The 21,742-nt window shown below is 37.6% G+C and overlaps 1 protein-coding gene across 6 annotated transcripts in view; it reads right to left on the bottom strand.

Moving 5' to 3' along the window:
• The window catches only part of MAPK10 (mitogen-activated protein kinase 10), a 358,682-nt gene that overhangs the window by 318,517 nt on the left and 18,423 nt on the right, over nucleotides 1–21,742 (bottom strand). For 3 of the 6 annotated variants that reach the window (XM_030921036.1, XM_010370610.2, XM_010370612.2), the window contains exon 2: nucleotides 17,118–17,232. The gene's annotated coding sequence lies outside the window, so the exon portion shown is untranslated. Of the gene's footprint in view, nucleotides 1–17,117; nucleotides 17,236–20,650; nucleotides 21,442–21,742 lie in introns of those variants that run through there. The other 3 variants (XM_010370611.1, XM_010370614.2, XM_010370613.1) reach the window with 2 other exon arrangements.

The raw sequence follows: 21,742 nt of genomic DNA, 5'->3' as shown, positions 1-21,742 counted from the left end.
ACAACTCTTTCCTCAATTAATTATCACAACCACCTTATGGAATGGATGCTTTTATTGTTTTCAACATACAAAGGAGAAAACTGAGGGACCAGGCATTAGACAACTTGGCCAAGACCACATATTGCATTAGTTCGTTTTCACTCTGCTATAAAGAACTACCAAAGACCAGACAATTTATGAAGAAAAGAGGTTTAATTGATTCACAGTTCATCAGGCTGCATAGAAGCATGGCTGGGAGGCCTCAGGAAACTTCCAGTCATGGCAGAAGGTGAAGGGGAAGCAAGTTCACCTTACCATGGCTTAGCAGGAGAGAGAGAGCAAGGAGGGAAGTGCCACAGTTTTAAACCATCAGATCTCATGAGAACTCACTCACTATCATAAGAACAGGATGGGGAAATCCACCCCCATGATCCAATCACCTCCCACCAGGTCCCTCTCCTGACACTTGGGGATTACAATTCATCATGAGATTTGGATGGGGACACACAGCCAAACCATATCACACATCTAGTATGTGACTAAGGTAAGTGTACCCCATACGAAGAAGTAAACAAAGCAGAGGTGCTAAATTTTCATCTCTGTGACCTAATACCAGATAGAAGACAACAATTTTCAAAAAGGAAACTCCTTTCTGGTATGTTCATCTGAACAGTTTCTAAGCCAGTGTGACTCAGAGAAAGACTCAACACTGGAATCATAAAAGAAGAAACTGATTAAATGCTAATACATTTGGTTTTACCTTACTACTCAATCGTTTTCTGCCTCTACTAGCAGCCATTTTCAATAGTCATTTTTAATGTCCTACACCATTTGAATAGAATATAATTCACTATTAGCAAATATGAACCAACTTTTCACATGAAGCAAGACCATTGGTTTCATTTGGTTCATGACCCAAGGAAATTATGGACAACGCAGGGAGAGATGGTGGCTGAGTATTCATTCTACGTAACTATGACACAAAGGAGAATCTGCCAATGATATATTTGGTCAAAACCCGCAGGAATTTACAGTCATGACTTAACAATATTAATGGATAACAATTTATAAGGTGTGAAAAAGGATCATACACTAGCCCAATATACTCTCGAAGTCTTTGTGCAAATTAGAAAGATGCGCTTTATGCTGCTATAAGGACACATGCACACGCATGTTCACTGCGGCACTATTCACAATAGCAAAGACTTGGAACCAACCCAGATGTCCATTAATGATAGACTGGATTAAGAAAATGCGGCACATATACACCATGGAATACTATGCAGCCACAAAAAAGGATGAGTTCATGTCCTTTGTAGGGACATGGATGAAGCTGGAAACCATCATTCTCAGCAAACTATCACAAGGACAAAAAACCAAACACCACATGTTCTCACTCATAGGTGGGAATTGAACAGTGAGAACACTTGGACACAGGAAGGGGAACATCACACACCAGGGCCTGTCATGGGGCGGGGGTGGGGGTGGAGAGGGATAGCATTAGGAGATATACCTAATGTAAATGACAAGTTAATGGGTACAGCACACCAACATGGCACATGTATACATAGATAACAAACCTGCACGTTGTGCACATGTACCCTAGAAGTTAAAGTATAAAAAAAAAAAAGAAAGAAAGATGAGCTTTGGTTTGGTGAGCATAACACAAACTTGACTGTAGCTTCAGCACTCTAAACCAAGGGCTTGGTGTATGTTGCAAACAGATCTTGATGAATCTGAGATAATATGGGAAGGTACTTTTGGAAGTCTTGAGAGACATGATCAATAGCAAAAACAGAAACATACTGATACAGATCTTGAGAAGAGAATAAATACATGGGTCAAAAAGGAAAGTGGCAAGCAAATTTTCTTTACAGGACAATTGTGTGGGAGGATGGCAATGTGTCACAGGAAATAATACTTGTCAATGGGTAGGACAAACTTATTAGATCCCTTATATTTATATCAGAATTAAGTACTTGACTTGCTGGAGAAAAAACACAAGAGGAATATATGAAAGAGCAATGAATACAATTTAAGATTTTTGTGGATTTTTTAGAATGTTACTCTACGTAATAAAAAGGTTGTGATCAATTATGTTATCACAAATTAACTACTAGAAGACAAATAATTAATTAACAAGGAGTGGTAAAGAACCCCAATTAGGAAAAGAGAAGACATGATGACAATGGTAATAAAAATGGACCAAAAAAGAAAAAAAAAAACAAACAAAAACACCTGGCAGTTACTGAGCACCTAATGCTGTGAGCTTTACCTTCATTACCTTCACAATAACCTTATGGGAAACACCATTATTAGTACCACTTTACAGATGAGGAAACTGAAGCGTAAGAGGTTATGTGACTTAACCAGGATCTCATGTAAAGTAATAGAACTTGGATTTACACCCAGGCAGTTTAAGTCTGGAGTTTACCTGCTTGACCAACAGACTATACAGTCATGAGTTAAACTGACAAAAATAGCCAAAATTGACAAGAACATTGATGCAGGTAACTAGGCACATCAAATGTTGTCCCACCTCCATTTGCATGGGGAAAAGTCAGAATGATGATGTTTCTGATAGCGATGGAATATGTGACCAGAATAGAGTGATAGAAATAAGAAGATACAATGAAATTCAAATACTGTTAAAATGACTTCTCTACTAACCAGGAAAATAGCTTACAATAAGGAAGACTTAGAATAAACAAAATGGAATGAACTTCCATGCCTGGCTTCATCTTGCCTCTGGAATTGACTGAAAACAAGTTTGCTGTGTAGGCGTTTCATGGTAATGACTTTACTATTATTAACAATGACAATAGTTCTAGGCAGTATTTCATATTTACATAGCAGCCTTCAACATAGGAGCAAAAGTACCTGGCAAACATTCTCATTTTTATTATTGATGCCTTAGATTAATAAAGTGCCTTTCTGTCAAAGAGCTCATTAATCCTTACACCGACTCCTGTGACACAAATAGGCAAGCAATCCATTTCTACATTTTACATATGGAGAAACCAAAGCTCAAGGACCTGTGCATAATTGTTTAGCAAGATTGTAGCTGAGCCTAGAATGAAATCATAAAGAGCCCATGTTTTCCTGCCCTTGAGTGAAACTCTATGTCATTTACAGCTTCTTACTCCAAATTATCTGAGACATTGGGGCCTTCTTTAACAACTAGACCCTCCCACTCAGATTTTTACTGCCTCTTGTTCAAGCTGGATTCCCTCTCTCTCCTTCCTTTTAACTGCTCATCCTGCTTCTCTTATCTCTCTTCTTCAAACCAACATTACTGCCAGAATCATTTTCTTAAATCTGTTTAGAGAAAAAGGAGAGGTTCTTCATCGTCTATAGAAACAGACCCCAAATTCCTTCACAGATCTTTCAAGGCCTCCCTTAGTCTGGCCCCAATCTATTTTCCTAGCCATGTCTCTGATGCCACATCCCCTATGCATAAGTCATGCAAACCTAAACTTCTGAACTCCAAACCCACTCTGCTCCTTGATCATTCTGCTCCTTCTTCCAGAAATTACCTTTCCAACTCCAGCACTATCACAATATGTTCACATTTCCACCCCAGTGCTGTCTTCCTCATGAAGCCCTCCTGACTTACCATCTGGAAAGGACTGCTTCCTCCAGCTCCTCCATGTTTAGTCTTATTCGTAACACTCATCACATTTTACCTAGGACTACAGTGACTTTTGACAGAACATCTCGCGTTAGAACATTCTGTCACTGAGATTCCCAGTCAGGTCCCACGTCAGATTTTGTGACAGGTAATGGGTGAAAATGAGAAACATCCCCGCTTTTGTGAGGCTTATAGTCTGGCAGCCTGCCTCATTTACGGTACCTTATCTAAATGGCAAAACACTATTTTCTCAAGGGTGTTACATAATAGTGCCAGGCTAGATGCATAAAAGAGACATTTATTCATTACATACAACAGATACTTTTTAGGAGTGGTTCTCAAAGTATAGTACACAGACCTCTGAGGGTCCCCAAGACCTTTTCATGTGGCCCCCAAATTAGTCAAAACTAATTCCAAATAATATGAAGACGTGGTTCAACATTGTCACTCTCATACTCTCACAAGCGTATGGTAGAGTCTTCCAAAGTTGACTTGATGTTTGGTATGACAAAAAATTGAAAGAATAGGTAGATAGGAGAATTCAGCTGCTTTCTGTTAAAGCAGTCATTAAACAGATTGGCAAAAGGGTAAAACAACGCCACTTTGTCACTAAAGTATTTTTATTTCTTAAAAGTAGTTTTCATAAACAGATAACATTATTTATGTTAACATGTAATGGGTTCACAATCATTCATTTTTAAATAAATTACATACATATTTAAAATTTTATATTTTAATTTATAAAATGGTAAATACCAGTGGCTATAACAGAAATTCTTTAGGTTTCTCAATACCTTTCAAGAATATAAAGGGATCATGAGACTAAACTGTTTGAAATTACTGCCTGCGGGCAGTGGGCTCATGTCTCTCTGCAGAACCTCATTTGAGAATGCCTGAGTAGAAGCTGAGTTTAGAGACAGGGTCTTGCTCTGTCACCCAGGCTGGAGTGCTTATCACAGTCACTGCAGCCTCAACCATCAGGGCTCTAGGAATTCTACCCCTCAGCTTCCCAAGTAGCGAGGACTATAGGCACACGTCACCACACCCAGCTAACTGTTTTATTTTTCGTAGAGTCAGTGTCTTGCTATATTACCCAGGCTAGTCTCAAACTCCTGGGCTCCAGCAATCCTGCCTCAGCCTCCCAAAGTGCTGGGATTACAAGAGTGAGCTACCATGCCTGCTCTCAATTTCTATCAAAGAAACTATCCTATGTGTGAGATTTTTTCACAAGATTTTCTCCTTTCTCTCCCCACCCCCAAAGCCCCCTAGTTTAATAGTGAGCTGCTTAGGAACAGAGACTAAGTCAAACTTATCTTTGTTTCTGCAGCACCTGGTACAGAGTAAACAGTCAGTAAATATTTGTGGGAGGGAGGGAGGGAATGTGAGGGGAGGGAGCAAGAAACTATGTGATATGTATTCTTCCAAGACTCTACCACAGTAATCTGCCCATTGAAAATGTCTGTTAACTTCATGTAAATGTGTTTGTATTGATATCATACCTAAAGTGACCAAAGTTTCAATAGTTTCACCTGGTATGTTAGAAAATCCCAGTAGAGTTTAGAAATCATTATTTCTAAAGGCAAATTTTAAGAGATCTCTCTCATAAATAAATTAATAAACAAGTCTTTGTGCACATTAGTCTTTCAATAGCAAAGGATAATTTTGGGATAAAAAATGATGCAAACTTGGAAAATTGATATGGTCAGTTTGGCTGGCTATGCATAAACTACCTATCTTCCTTATGGATAGTACATCTTTAATAAATAGAAGTGACTTCCTATATCTAAAATATCTTACTTCTTGATCTAGAGTAAATAAGAATGGGCAGGATTAAGCTGAAGACAACAAAAGGGGGAAAGTTAAAGCAAAACTGTGCATTGGCAAGTCCCTCTCTGAGAGCTTTCTGAGCCCTCTCTTCCCCTCCTAGCTGCTTTGCATCCTCATGGAGTCCTTCACTAGCCAAGGCTTCCCTCATCAAGGTACCCCACTTGAATGTGACCTCCTAGGTATTAGCTCATTCTTTAATTCAATCTGTGTGCAACTTAATCCACGTAATTTTTACAATTGAAGAAATTTAGACATCATCTATTACAACTCTCTCATATACAGTTGAAGTTCAGCTTTGTCTTATCTTGAAATTATTTTTTGCTATTGAAGGACTAGTGTGCACAAATATTTGTGCATTGATTACTAATGATAGAAATCTTTTAAAATTCGCCTTTAGAAATCAGGATTTCTAAACTGTACTGAAATTTTCCAACACACCCGGTGAAACTATTAGTGTCTTAGTCACTTTAGAAATTAAGACTTGCCCAAGGGAATATTAATTCAGGACATAGCTGGAATAAAAATCTAGCATTAAGTCCTCTTCCTTTTCCAAAAACTATTTGACTAAATCTCCTAAACTCAAACAAATACTCTGCTCTAGACCATTCTTGATTCCCTCTCCATATAAAAATTTTTCCTATATATTCCTTCAGTGTCCTGCTATTTTAATGTACCATATTTATTCAAATGTGGTTAGTACCTATGATCCAAAATCCATTATGACTAATTCATACCTTAATTCAAGTTAGTTTATCAGGTTAGCAAGCCAATCAATTTGCCTCATAACATTTCTATTTGAATAGGAATGGTTGAAGTTTTCAACTAAAAGAACAAGTGGAAATTTTATACATGATATCAGGTTCAGAAGCAGAGATAGATGAAAATCAGAATGTGTTTTGGTTTCTTACATTTTAACACAGAGTCAGACATCTATACAAGGGATCAAAATTACAATAATTGCAATGAATGAGAGTTTATTGCCTGTGATGTTTCACTTTGTTAACCTAAACCCTGGTTGACAACAAGATAGTCAAACAAATATATGACATGATACACAGGTGTCACGAACTATCTTCAGGGAATTGACTCCAGGACCACTCCTGAGGATACCAAAATCCAATGATGCTCAAACCCCTTATATAAAATGGTAGTATCTGCATATAATTTAAACACATCCTCCCATATACTTTGCCAACTCTTGATTACTTATGGTACCTGATACAATGTAAATGCTACGTAAATAATTATTATACTGAACTGTTTATAACAAGGGAAAAATGTCTGTATGTGTTCAGTACAGACACAACCATCATAGGCCTAACTACATTTTCAAACCATGGTTGGTTAAATCTGTGGATGTGAAACTGCAGACACAGAGGGCCAACTATATTAGTCTGAAACTCACAAAAGATGACATACAGTCATCCCTTGATATATCCAGGACCTCAGGTCTCTAACCAAATCCATACATACTCAAGTCCAACAATCAGCCTTGTAGGAAAAGTCAGCCCTCCATATCTGGAGGTTTCACATCCCAAGAATACTGTATTTTAAATCCAAGTTTGTTTGAAAAAAAAAACACGTGTAAGTGGACCCACACAGTTTAAACACAGGTGTATAGCTTAAATTGTTTCCTACCCACTTTTTCATGTAGTTTTTGCTTAATCTATTTTATTCAATCTTTTTGGCAAGTAATGAGTACAATATTATATATGTACTCATATGTGTGTGTGGGCACACACATATGTCTTAATGTAGAAGAGTATCTTTATTAAAATGTGTGTGTGTGTGTGTGTGTGTATATATATATATATATATATATATATATCTTAATAAACTAAACTCCAAAGCAGAATTACATTCATTCTTAAGGTTTATAAGTGACTTTCTGAAAGCAATACTATCAAGATTGTTCACAAAATTGAAAGAGTTTAAAAGTCAGTCTCAGGATTTAAAGTATAACAAACCACCTGGGTTTGTTACAAAAGTACAAATAGAAAGAAAACTTTAAATTTATGGTATCTACAATGCAAATAATAAATTATCACATAAAATGAATGCTGTTAAACTATACACTAAATTTTTCAAGTGTTAACCTGAATAGGTTTGTTATGTTAACCAATTTTTCATTAAAATCTCATACTTTGATTTTAATAGTAGTCCCTCTGATACTGGTTATCAAAACACAGATAATTCTTTATGAAGAACCTCAAATTTTTGCAGATGCTTACTCAGTCTTCAAATAAATTCCAGGAAAACCCTGATTTCTAAGAGAAAGTATTGAATTTGTACTCCTGATCTGGCATCAAATTATTTGGGAACTCTCAAACAGTGACAGCCCCAAATGTATCTTCCTAAGAGACATAGCTACATGTTCTACCAATCAGCGGAGAAAAAAAAGGTTGTGAAAATTTTATACAATACTAGAGTGTCTTAGTCCATTCAGGCTGCCATAAACAAAATGCCATAAACTTGGCAGCATATAAACAGCAGAAATTTATTTCTCACAGTTCTGGAGGCTGGTAAGTCCAAGATACAAACAGACCCGGTGTCTGGTGAGGTTTCGCTTTCTGGGTCATAGACAGTGCATTCTTCCTGTATCCTCACATGGTGGAAAATACTAGCTAGCTCTCTGGGGTCTCTTTTATAAGGACACTAATCCCAGTCACCTCTGTTTTCATGACCTAATCACCTCCCAAAGGCCCCATCTGCTAATACCATCTCCTTGGGGTTAGGACTTCAACATAAGAATTTGGAGGGAACACAAAATTCAGGCCATAGTCTAGAGCTACTTATATTGGTTTTACCAGGTTAAATACTCCTAAAGATTTAATTTCCCATCTTGGTAACTGTTGCAGCCACTGAGAAGCAAGACAGAACAGCACCACAGAATTAAACATCTCTGAATATTCTCTTACTCATCTCATTTGTAAGATATTTGATTCCACAAACTTGTTATGCTAATTTCTATTTCTTTTCACTTTGATTATGTTACTGTTACTATTCCTTGGAATTCCTGTCCATATACTTACCTGGAATTCAAACCATATCAATATTTTAAGGCTCTATTTGGGTCCAATTTTCATCTTTAACACTACAAAGAATACAGCACAGTAATAAAAAGCATATGCTCCAGAGTCAGAATCATGCACCACTAGCTGCATGACCTGGGGCACATTACTAAATCGTCTGTGCCTTGTCTTCATCTTTTGTAAAATAGGAATGTTCAGCAGTATTGCTGTCAGGCTCAAGTGAACTAGGACATGCAAAGCACTATGAACAGTGCTTGGCATGAAGTAGTCACTCGATAAATGTTAGCCACTATTGTACTTCTTTATCATAACCCCCATTCTTCCTGTACTTCTCTGAACAACTACAGATTCATAAGTAATAAGGACCTTAGATCTTATAGTCATTTAGTTCAATCTCCCACACAGAGTAGTATCATCTCTAAAAAGCTCTTCATACTTGGTCAACCATGAAGATGGTTAAATACTTGCAGTGATGAAAACTTGACTACTTTTCAAAAAGCACAGGCTCAAACAGTTCTTATAATAAAAAAAATTTAATGTGCAGCACCTTCTAACTACCCATTGGTCTCTGAGTTCTGCCTTCAGTACAACTGAAAAACAATCCTGCATCATCCAACCTCTTTCATATGAAAGCCCTTAAATATCGAAGGCAGTTGCTTGGTAAGTCGCACTCTCTAGCGCTGCCGTCCTCTGCCTCGATCTTTTCTCTTCGTTTCTCTTCTCTGGGCTAAACACTATAATTTCTCTTGTCTGTCCACCACAAGATATGTTTTCTATATCTTCACCATCCTCAACACAATCTTCAGGATGCACTTCATTTTATGAAAGTCATTCCTAACAGAGGGCACTAAAAGCTGCACAGAATATTCCAAGCAGGTTCTGAATAGTAAAAATGACAGTGTAACAGTTTGTTTAGGAAAGTAAGGCAAATTTTGGAAAAATTTACTTAATAACAACCATCAAAAAACAACGCTGTTAAATGAGCAAGTAAACTAAATTTTTCTTCTGAGAGATTGGCAAACAACATAGGCTATTACCCTAACCTATTTAAATCAGATTGTGGACTCTCTGCCAGGCTGCCTTCCAGATTGTATCCAGAGACAGAATTTGTGGTGTCTTTATGTAATCTGCTGTTATCTCTATGGAAGTCTCTTTAGCTATGTGTTTTTTTCTTCATGTGTCTGTCTTTGTCCTGCTTCTGTTTCTTTCTGTATATCAATCTCTTTCTCATTCTTCTTTCTTTTGTCAATCATTGAATAAATATTTATGCAGTGCCCATCAAGTGTCAGGCACTGTATTAGGTATAAGAAGTTCAAAGACGAGTCATGCTCAAAATACTCCCTGGCTAAGGTGGGAGGCAAAGCAGACACAGACAGATAATAAACAGATAATAAGATACTATGGTAATACAGTGAGGTAGATAATGCACAGGTTATTGTGAGAGCACCAAGAATGATTGAATGCTGGATGAAAGGAATCTGAGAGGTTTTCAGGAGGAGATAGAATCTTACGAAATCTAAAGTGATTCTAAACAGTACTTTCAAACTTTAACATGTATTTAAATTCCCTAGGAATCTTGTGAAAATCTAGATTCTTAATCAGTGTGTTTGTCCGAGTAGTAGGACCTCAGATGCTGCATTTCTACGAGGCTCCAGGAGAGGAGATGTTCATGCTGCTAGCCCCCAGACCATCACAGGGTCACAAACGTCTTAAAGGTTGGAAAGGAGTAAGTAAGGGCTGTGCAGAGTGAATGCAGGCAGTATAAACAGCATGAAGTAAATCACAGAGGTAGAAAACACCTGAGTATATGTGATGAGACTGAAGCACACTGGTGTTTCCAGGCAATTTAAAAGGTCATGAGTGTCTAAACTGGGAATGGATGGGAGTATGGCATATCATTGCATGTGTGTTTGTGTGTGTATGTGTGTGTGAGACAGTCTCACTCTGTCGCACAGGCTGGAGTACAGTGGCGCCATCTCGGCTCACTGCAACCTCTGCCTCCCAGGTTCAAGCAATTCTCCTGCCTCATCCTCTTGAGTAGCTAGGATTACAGGTGTCCACTACCATGCCGAGATAATTTTTGTATTCTTTTTTATTGTTTTTGAGACGGAGTCTCACTCTATCGCCCAGGCTGGAGTGCAGCGGCACGATCGCAGTTCACTGCAACCTCTGCCTTCCAGGTTCAAGTGATTCTCCTGCCTCAGCCTCCCGAGTAGCTGGGACTACAGGCACCCACCATCATGCCCGGCTAATTTTTTGTATTTTTAGTAGAGATGGGCTTTCACTATGTTAACCAGGATGTTCTTGAACTCCTGACCTCATGATCCGCCTGCATCGGCCACCCAAAGTACTGAGATTACAGGCGTGAGCCACCATGCCCGGCCAATTTTTGTATTTTTAGTAGAGACAGGGTTTCACCGTGTTGGCCAGGCTGGTCTCAAACTCCTGACCTCAGGTGATCCACCAGCCTTGACCTCCCGAAGTGCTGGGATTACAAAGGTTTGAGCCGCCCGCCCAGCCAGGAGTATGACATGTCTTAAGGAAAAGGGAAGTTATTACATGGATTACAGAGTATATCAAAAATTCTTTAAGTAGGGCAGTTATATGGTAACAACTGCAAATCAAATAACAAGTCTGGTGGCTTCACTGGTAGAATAACGGACAAGAAGATAGTATGCTAGGCTACTTGAATAAACCTGCTAAAGATGATAAGGAGGATCTAAATTATGGCAGTAGCAACAGATTTAGATGAAAAGGGACTGGTCTGAGAAATGGTTAGGAAATAGAATAGGTTAATTGTGTCATCACTTGTTAATTTAAAAATCAGATGGTTGTTATTCCTTTGCATTTTTTTGCAGGCATCGTATCTATTCTTAGCCTGACACTAAGTAACATGTGATCTTGGACCAGTCCTACCCTTTTAGCAGTTCCTCTTTACCCCTTATACGAAGATTAATTCAAGATGGATTAGAGACTTAAATGTTAGACCTAATACCATAAAAACCCTAGAAGAAAATCTAGGTAGTACCATTCAGGACATAGGCATGGGCAAGGACTTCATGTCTAAAACACCAAAAGCAACGGCAGCAAAAGCCATAATTGACAAATGGGATCTAATTAAACTAAAGAGCTTTTGCACAGCAAAAGAAACTACCATCAGAGTGAACAGGCAACCTACAGAATGGGAGAAAATTTTTGCAACCTACTCATCTGACAAAGGGCTAATATCCAGAATCTACAAAGAACTCAAACAAATATACGAGAAAAAAACAAACAACCCCATCAAAAAGTGGGGAAAGGATATGAACAGACATTTCTCAAAAGAAGATATTCATACAGCCAACAGACACATGAAAAAATGCTCATCATCACTGGCCATCAGAGAAATGCAAATCAAAACCACAATGAGATACCATCTCACACCAGTTAGAATGGCAATCATTAAGAAGTCAGGAAACAACAGGTGCTGGAGAGGATGTGGAGAAATAGGAACACTTTTACACTGTTGGTGGGATTGTAAACTAGTTCAACCATTATGGAAAACAGTATGGCAATTCCTCAAGGATCTAGAACTAGATGTAACATATGACCCAGCCATCCCACTACTGGGTATATACCCAAAGGATTATAAATTATTCTACTACAAAGACACATGCACACGTATGTTTATTGCGGCACTATTCACAATAGCAAAGACTTGGAATCAACCCAAATGTCCATCTGTGACAGACTGGATTAAGAAAATGTGGCACATATACACCATGGAATACTATGCAGCCATAAAAAAGGATGAGTTTGCGTCCTTTGTAGGGACATGGATGCAGCTGGAAACCATCATTCTTAGCAAACTATCACAAGAACAGAAAACCAAACACCGCATGTTCTCACTCATAGGTGGGAACTGAACAATGAGATCACTTGGACTCGGGAAGGGGAAAAAAAGTGAAGATTTGACCCAAATGAACAGTGTCGTTGCTTTAAACCCTAAAATTTATGAGCCTGTAAACTAAATTCATCTCATTGACTTGTAGATTCATAAAATGTATTCATAGTACCTACTATAATACCTGGACTTTATAAAATGAATTCTTAGTATCTACCACAATACCTGTATTTCTTTTTTTTTTTTTTTTTTTTTTTTTTTTTTTGAGACGGAGTCTTGCTCTGTGGCCCAGGCTGGAGTGCAGTGGCCGGCTCTCAGCTCACTGCAAGCTCCGCCTCCCGGGTTCACGCCATTCTCCTGTCTCAGCCTCCCGAGTAGCTGGGACTACAGGCGCCCGCCTGGTCGCCCGGCTAGTTTTTTGTATTTTTTAGTAGAGACGGGGTTTCACCATATTAGCCAGGATGGTCTCGATCTCCTGACCTCATGATCCGCCCGTCTCGGCCTCCCAAAGTGCTGGGATTACAGGCTTGAGCCACCGCGCCCGGCCCAATACCTGTATTATATATATATATATACACACACACACACACACACACACACACACACACAATATATATATGAAAATGTATTGTATAATATATGTACAATAGATGACAATATATTACAGTACTAGTCATACGATGTGTGTGTGTATATATACACATACGATATTATATGACTAATACTGAATCTACCTAGCTGACAGGTATTAAAACTTGAGACTTTTAAAATCCTTCCTCTTCTTTGCCCACCACATTCATTACCAAGTCCAGAGGTTTCTTACATGTGTCCTACTGGCAATTCTTTGGTTTATGCACTTACTTTTTTAACTGGATTCCTGCAATAGCACCTTAAATGTTCTGCCTGGTTCCAATCAAATCCCCTTCCAAACACTCTCTAAGAAGGTAAAGAATTCTGGAGTCAGAAAGACTTGGACTTGAATGCTAAGTCCACTGTTCCTTAACTATGTGATTGTCAGCAAGTGATTTAACCTCTTTACACCTTGGTTTCCTTACCTCTAAATTATAGGGATACTAGGAAGATGAACTGTTTGTAAAGTAGTTACTATAGTGCCTATTCCACAGTGGGAACTCAATAAGTGTTAGTTATCATTTTGAAAGACACATCTCAAAAAGATTAGAGCAGGTACTTCACAAAAGACGAAAATCAAATTACAAAAAAAAAAAAAAAAAATGGAAAGATGCTCTTCTTCATTAGTAATCAGCAAAAGGCAAATTAATACTTCTAAGAGTACAATTATGTATCTACCTGATTAGCAAAATTTAAGAACTTGTAAATCAAGTGTTGGTGAGGATGTAGAATTTCTCATATACTGCTGCTGGGAATGTAAATTGATGCCACTGATTGGGGAAAATATTTTGGAATTATTTAGTAAAATTAAAGGCGCACATACCCAAAAACTCAGCAGTTCCTTCCGTTGACATTTATCCTAGAGAAGGGTAAATATCAGAATCTATGAGAACTAATATATATAAACATAAAAATGATATTATATTTATGTTTATACTAGCATTAAGTAAAATAGATTTAATCCAAATGTTCAACAACAATAGACTAGATAAGGAAATATTGGCATATTAATATGGTAGAATACTATACAACAATTTACATGAATAAACTGCATGCGTGAACATGAAAGAATCTCACAATGTTAGGAAAATAATCAGGCGACTGAGAGTATACATGCTATAATTCCAAATACATGGAGCTGAAGCATAGGCAGAACTAAGATTCATAGCCTGGAGATGCACAGAGAGATGGAAAACCTACAAAGAAAAACAAGGTAATGTGCACGACAAAAGGTGGGATAGTAGCTTGCGGTTACCTCTGGTGGGGAAGGAAAAGTATATGATCCGAAAGGGACACATAGGGGTTTGCTGGGAGTCTATTACATCAAGTTTGATTTATTTGTTTGATTTGTTTTATGTTGTTTGATTTGTTTACATTATATTTGATTTACAATTATTCTTTAACCTGTATTTGTTTTATACACTCTTCTATGTGTATGGTGTATTTCACAATGAAAAAATAAACTGATTATATCAGACTCCTACTTAAAATCTTTCAAAAGCTCTGCACTTTGAAACAAAATCCAAACTCCTTAATTTTGTCTAAGAGATCCTTTATGGCACATGTCTTGTATCCCTCTTCAACTTTATCTCTGCCACTACCGTTTCTGCTTCAGCATAGTAAATGACACCTAGTATCCCCACACAATCATGCTCTCTCAGGCTTCTGGGTCTGTTAAAAAATGTTCCCACTGTGCACCTCCCTTCCTCTGGCTATCCTTTTACTGTGCTTAATAGTCCACTAAAAGATCCCTTCCTCTGGGAAGGCTTCCTTGACTAATCTCTACCACATCTGTGTTAGAGTCTCCTCTGATGCACTTCCTTTGGCATTCTAGACTTACTCATGTAATAGCACTTTATGAGTGCCACACTCTTTAGAACACAGCTACCCCCATTAATAAGCACATTTTATTATAAGTACCACACTCTTTAGACTGAAGGCTCCTTTAAAGCAGGGACTGTCTTTTATCTACCTTAAAAGCTAAACATGCTACCTACATCACAGATTCTCAATAAGAGTTTGATTAATGAATTAATATTCAGAATGGAGAGAACATAGTATGCTTTCTACATCACTGGGAGTAACACATACTATATTAGATTCCATCATATAAAATTGTCCTAAAATTGTATTTTAGGTCAAAAATGGTTTGTTAAATTTACAAGAAAAAAACAACCCCATCAAAAAGTGGGCAAAGGATATGAACAGACATTTCTCAAAAGAAGACATTCATACAGCCAACAGGCACATGAAAAAGTGCTCATCATCACTGGCCATCAGAGAAATGCAAATCAAAACCACAATGAGATACCATCTCACCCCAGTTAGAATGGCAATCATTCAAAAGTCAGGAAACAACAGGTGCTGGAGAGGATGTGGAGAAATAGGAACACTTTTACACTGTTGGTGGGATTCTAAACTAGTTCAACCATTATGGAAAACAGTATGGCGATTCCTCAAGGATCTAGAACTAGATGTACCCTATGACCCAGCCATCCCACTACTGGGTATATACCCAAAGGATTATAAATCATGCTGCTATAAAGACACATGCACACGTATGTTTATTGTGGCACTATTCACAATAGCAAAGACTTGGAATCAACCCAAATGTCCATCTGTGACAGACTGGATTAAGAAAATGTGGCACATATACACTATGGAATATTATGCAGCCATAAAAAAGGATGAGTTTGCATCCTTTGTAGGGACATGGATGCAGCTGGAAACCATCATTCTTAGCAAACTATCACAAGAACAGAAAACCAAACACCGCATGTTCTCACTCATAGGTGGGAACTGAACAATGAGATCACTTGGACTCGGGAAGGGGAACATTACACATCGGGGCCTATCATGGGGAGGGGGGATGGGGGAGGGATTGCATTGGGAGTTATACCTGATATAAATGACGAATTGATGGGTGCTGACGAGTTGATGGGTGCAGCACACCAACATGGCACAAGTATACATATGTAACAAACCTGCACGTTATGCACATGTACCCTAGAACTTAAAGTATAATTTAAAAAAAATAAAAAATAAAAATAAAAAAATTTAAAAATGGTTTGTTATTGGCAATTGTATATAATTGTTTATAACACTCATTGAATACATGTTAAGTGCAGTATAGTGATGGCTATTAGATCTGCTTTCTCAGTGTAATGGTAGACAGATAGTTTTTTATGAATTGTTTTATAAAATCACTATATGAAATAACTCTAGGATTAATTTCATTAGTCTTCCACAGTTATAGGCTATGCATTAATTCACAGGGCAGCCTACCTATCTAGAGTTATATAAGCCACTAGGCAAATGAAAGAAAGATATTGATCACTAGCTCAAAATAGCCTCTTTTGGAGTTTTATAAGCACCACAGTCATACTCTAGTTCTCAAAGATGTTATCTGACAGATTATAACTCATTCATCTCTGCTGGAATCTATTGATTATTGACTTTGGTGACTATGAAGCACCAAGTATTTGATTTAAAAGGACATTCTACCTGTGTGTGCTGATATTTTTATAAATTAAAAATTTTTAAAGTCATTCCAACTAGGCAGAGCAACTGGATCTGTTTTTAATATTGTTTTGTTAAGCAAAAGGATTTGTAGGCTAAAATGCCCATGAATTGAGTTTTATAAAACTGTGATTTCTCTTCTTGTATTTCAGAAGAGGTAAACGGTGTGTGTGTCTGTGTCTGTGTGTGTGTGTGTGTGTGTTTTCCTGAAAGACACTGGAAACCATAATTTAGCTCAGAACCAATTTTTCTACTAAAGGAGATGAATCTGTAAAATATAGTACAATGTTGCAAGTAATAAAAGTCACTTAAAAATAATGGTACCCAGCTGTTACTCTGCCACATGAAAATGTTAATTGCAGGTATCATCCATGGTGGTAGTATTACGGTGTTACATGCTGCACTCATGCACCTCAAGACTTTTCACTACTGTATGTGGTGTTAGTAGTACCACACCAACTATTAAACTTCTGTTCTATTGATTTTCACTTCTGTAGTTGAAATTATTTGCAGCAGTATTTCTCCAGATCCATATACCAAACCATATGCAATATTTAAATTGGCTATATAGATCACAGTTTTCATACTAAAGAATATTTTTAAATTGGCAACTCACCACAGCTTGTATGGTTTCTCATCTATAGGAAACGGGTCTAATTCAACAGCTTCTTGCATGAGTTGCCATAGTGAAGATCTGAGATGGGCCTGCCGTTGGTGTTTCTCACACTAGCCTGAAAACAAAGCCGAAAGACAGATGAGTTTGATTTTAAGATTTAAATGAGAATTTCACCTGTATTTAGAAAATCAAAAAACTGACATGAAAAACAACTGGTTACTGTGTGGGTGAGTGCAGGCAGAGGAAAGAAAACATCTCAAGATAGTTATCTCTATTCATAATTTATTGCAAGCACAAGCACTTTGATGTTGTAGTACCAGAACAACTATTTTAATATCTGAGCATAAACTAAATTAGTAATTCTTATTTCAGTTGATATAATTGGTCTTGTGATAGGAATTTGGTTTTCTAATGCAAGGCACCCCACTCATCATCAACTGGGACAGCTCCACTGTTACATACATTTCCATATTCTGCTTTTCATATAAGATTTCATTGGAGCAATGGTTACATAGGTACCAATAAAGCAGGAGAATTTTGAAAACCTCTGAAGTATGCAAAAGAAAGTAAACCTAAGCTGGAGCTAGTCTGAAGAGACCTGTATTTATGTTCTTCTAGTTACAAACCTACTTTTTCACCATTATAGCCTGTTACTTCCCAACATTATATTAAAGAAGATTCTTCAGAATATGTGACATTCTACCCAATGTCAAACCATAAGTTTTTATTTCTAGTTTGGAAAATATGGTGATCATACCCAAAATAGGCCTCTTCTTCACCCCAACTAAGAGTCTCTTTCCTGCCCAGGTGCTTACAATTACTCCTAGGGCTACCACCCTCTCACTATCCCACGACCTCACCCCGACACCCCAGTGTGGCCCCATTGTCACCTACCACCACTTCAGAGGTGAATTCCTTTCTCCTGTGAATTTCTATTACACTCATTATCAAAATACTAATATGATCCCCTGATTTTATACCATCTTTATTGTTATTTAGCCTCATCTTCCCAAATGGCAGAAACTGTGTTACAGTTTCCCAATTTTTTCTACCACAGCACTTAGCAGAGAACTCAGTACATGAGAGAGATTCATTCAATGAATATTTGGTGTGTCCCTATTGTGTGCCAAACAGACAAGGTCAGTCCCTGATGGGGATTAAACCTTAGTAGAGAATACAGGTAATACAAGAATAGGCAATTACTATCTTATATAAGTGCTGTGATGGAGCTTCTACCTACAAACACCGAATAAACATGCCAAATAAACAGACCTAACCTAAGAGCTTCACTTCACTATCAGTGCTTTCAGATCCTATTTCCAATGTATAAGAAGAGGACAATTGCTTTAAGCAATGCATTTTCAGAAAGTACACAGGGTACCCAGGCAGGTTAATACAGACAAACAGGAGTCAGTTTTATTTCTATGAAGACAAGTCACTAAGATGAATTTCTAGAACTTTAAAGTCACTGCTGTTTTTGTTTTTGTTTTTCTTTACACACACACACACACACACACACACACACACACATACAAACACAAGGTAGTGAAAATCCTGTTTATTACTGTGCAGGTCACTGCAACTGCCCGATTGCCCTGTAGGGAAGCTTTGCCTTAAACCTGCACACCACGCAGGGTTTTAGAGCAGCTGTGGTTAGGGATGCTTCTCAGGAGACTGTATTCATTTCTTTTTCCATTGAAAACTTTAATTTCCATTCCTACGAGCATTATTTCCATAAGCCTCAAGGGTTTTACATCTCATAGTCACCAGAGATAAGAACTCTAAGGAAAGCCATAGTGGATCCAAAACCTCAAATAAACTAGAAAATCGTTTACTAGAAATAGTATATGTGTGAGGTCTACTTTTTAAACCTACAATGTTTCTATTTAGTGATTTTCAATATTACCTGATATCTCCTCTTAAGAGTTGCTACCAAGATTCACAATAAGAAATAAAGCTTCTCCCTATTAAATACAGAAAATAAAAGGTACATAAAACACAGTTTTTGTATTTTCCCCTTCTTTGCCTTGACTGGCTCATGAGGATAAAATGTACTCAAACTGAAAAACCTTGAGTCAAAACCTTACAAGTTCGCTATGCAAACACGTACGGGTAGGTGAATTTTTGAAAAGACGGGCTCCAATTCTAAGTTACATTTTTTAAACAATCAATATGCAGCATGATCTTTTTATCTGAATCAGCAGTACAGTGTCTCATCTCAGACTTATGTAATGCAATAAATACATCCAATATGCCAAAGAAGCAAATGTACTCTGTTCTTCTTTACCAGTAAGCATCTCCCCTACTAGTCTACAGGCCCAACTTTTTCCACAAGTCCTTGGTCCTCAGAAGAAGGTGCAATAATAGATGCATGTGTGGTAGGAGGAAGGCACTCAGCAGTCCTGCAGCAAATAGAGCATTGTACTCCATTCTTGTCACTAGTGGACACTTCCGTGCCTCTTTCTGCATGATTGTTGCAATGTCCAACCAAAAGCTTAAAAGAGACTGTAAGAGGAAATAGAAAGGGCAATGAAGAAAGAATTTAAGACAACAATGTGTTTGCTTCTCATTCTAATTGAAGGCAGTCTCTCTTGCTCCGAGTCCTTTATTCTGATAAGAAACCAAGTAATCATTCGATTTGAACACAACAATTCCACTGAAAGTCCTTTGGCTACAAATGTGACCTGAGGCCAGAACTAGAGCATGAAGAGAGAACATCTATCCTCATATTTAACAAACAAGTAAACATCCAATTTGTCTTTAGCTTTTAGTATCAGTATAAAAAGAATTTATAACTAGGCTTACATCCAAAGAAACAGATTCATTTACATGAAACCACAATAAAATCTTAAAAATATATTTATGCCTTTAAACATGGGAGGTTTTTTTAGATTACTTAGGTTGGGCAAATTTGTTTTGCTTATGATATTCCTGTAGGATACACTAAGACGGAAAATCTTATTAATTTTCCTATAAATTTAAAATATTTACATTTTATAGCATTGACAATAAATTCTCAGTTCATTCTAACCTTAAAATATATAGACCATGTACTATGAAACTATTAAATACTAATAGCTGCAGACATACCAGACAATGACAGCAAAAACACACTCAGCCCCTCTGGGATCTGTTCATAAACATCCCCTTCCAGCATGGCAAACACACTCCTCTCAACAGCAGATGCTGTTCTGGGGCGAGCAGGAAGGAAGCTAGAGGCAGCTGATTTTCCCACTCTACATATAATTTCTTACTGCTTCATTATCCAGAATCTTTTTACTGAAACTGTGAGGATTTTTTAAGAACAGGAGCCCCTCAAATTAAAGACACTTTGCAACAGCAGAGGAATGACATGCATATGAGGAAGCATGAAGACTCTCTAATATTTAAGGTCACACCACCTTTGTCATCTGATTTTCTAGTCCCATTGTAGGAGAGAGAAAACCCAGCTTGCGCTACATAATAAAATAAGCTAATCCAATACTTTATGTCAATTTTAAGAGTGTGATCAAGGTAGAGAGGAGGATACATACCAGAGGCAGCCAAACTGCTACATCCAAAGCATCCAACCCCTAAAATCTAATGGTTCTGAAGTAGAGTCAGAAGCTTGTGATATATTTATATATTTATTTGTTATATATTCATAACATATATGCTCACCTAAAGTAGAAAATTCACAGAAGCTTCTCTGAGAGAAATGTTCCTTACTGCAACCATTTTAAATATGTTGATAAGCATTCTGTGAGATCTTCCAGGGTCCGAAAACTAGCAGATTAGGGATAGAAGGAGATATCGGATGTTGTACTGGCAATGCCTGGTGCATTTACACTCATTTTCCTTCCACCTGAACTGTGGCCTGTCCCATATGACTTAGCCTGCTTCCTTGCAGTTTGTTCATAAAAGTTATCATCAACATGGCCAGAAGCAGGCAGGGCTGCTGTACAGACACTGTCAGGCTCTGCACCAAAGGCAGCCCATGTAAACAACCTTGTGATTGCTTCAGAGCCTACTGCTGTGGGATAAGCCATTCTTTTTTCTGTGGCTAAACTGCAGTACCCTGGGAAGTTATCTGTTTAAGGGAATAAAAGCAGAGACTAGGTCTCTAGATTTAAATGTGGGGGGAGGGTAAGAAAAATATATGGATAGATAGTTTTCTTGTAATATCTGTAGCCTGATTTACTCACAGATTTTCCAGTAAATTACATTTATTTTGTTGAAGGCACAAATACATAGATCCTAATAAATATACTGCCATACTTATTTCTGATTTTTTTTTTCAAAAGAGCTCTGACATTTGTAGGGGACACAGTATCCCAGCACAGAACACCTGGGAACCTTGCCATGAAAAAAGAAAGCTGCCTGCTGTGACTAGGAGATCACTTTCTTAAAGGGACCCGTTACCTATTTGACTGCAGTGCCAATGTTTCCTCTTATCTCTAACCTGACCTCTGTTCTGTGTTCCTCTCCCCAGCTCAGATTTAGCCTAGAGTTGCTCTGCAAAAGTAACGCCAATAGTTTTACACCTAATATATATATATAAATACTGTTCCTTAGTAAAATACATCTTACAATATTTAAGTTATACTTCTCACAAAAGTAAACATAAATACATACTAAAAGACATT

Source organism: Rhinopithecus roxellana, chromosome 2 (assembly GCF_007565055.1).
Source record: "Rhinopithecus roxellana isolate Shanxi Qingling chromosome 2, ASM756505v1, whole genome shotgun sequence".
NCBI lineage: Eukaryota > Metazoa > Chordata > Mammalia > Primates > Cercopithecidae > Rhinopithecus > Rhinopithecus roxellana.
The sequence above is the reverse complement of the archived record's forward strand: the minus strand, read 5'-3'. Positions and strand labels throughout refer to the sequence as shown.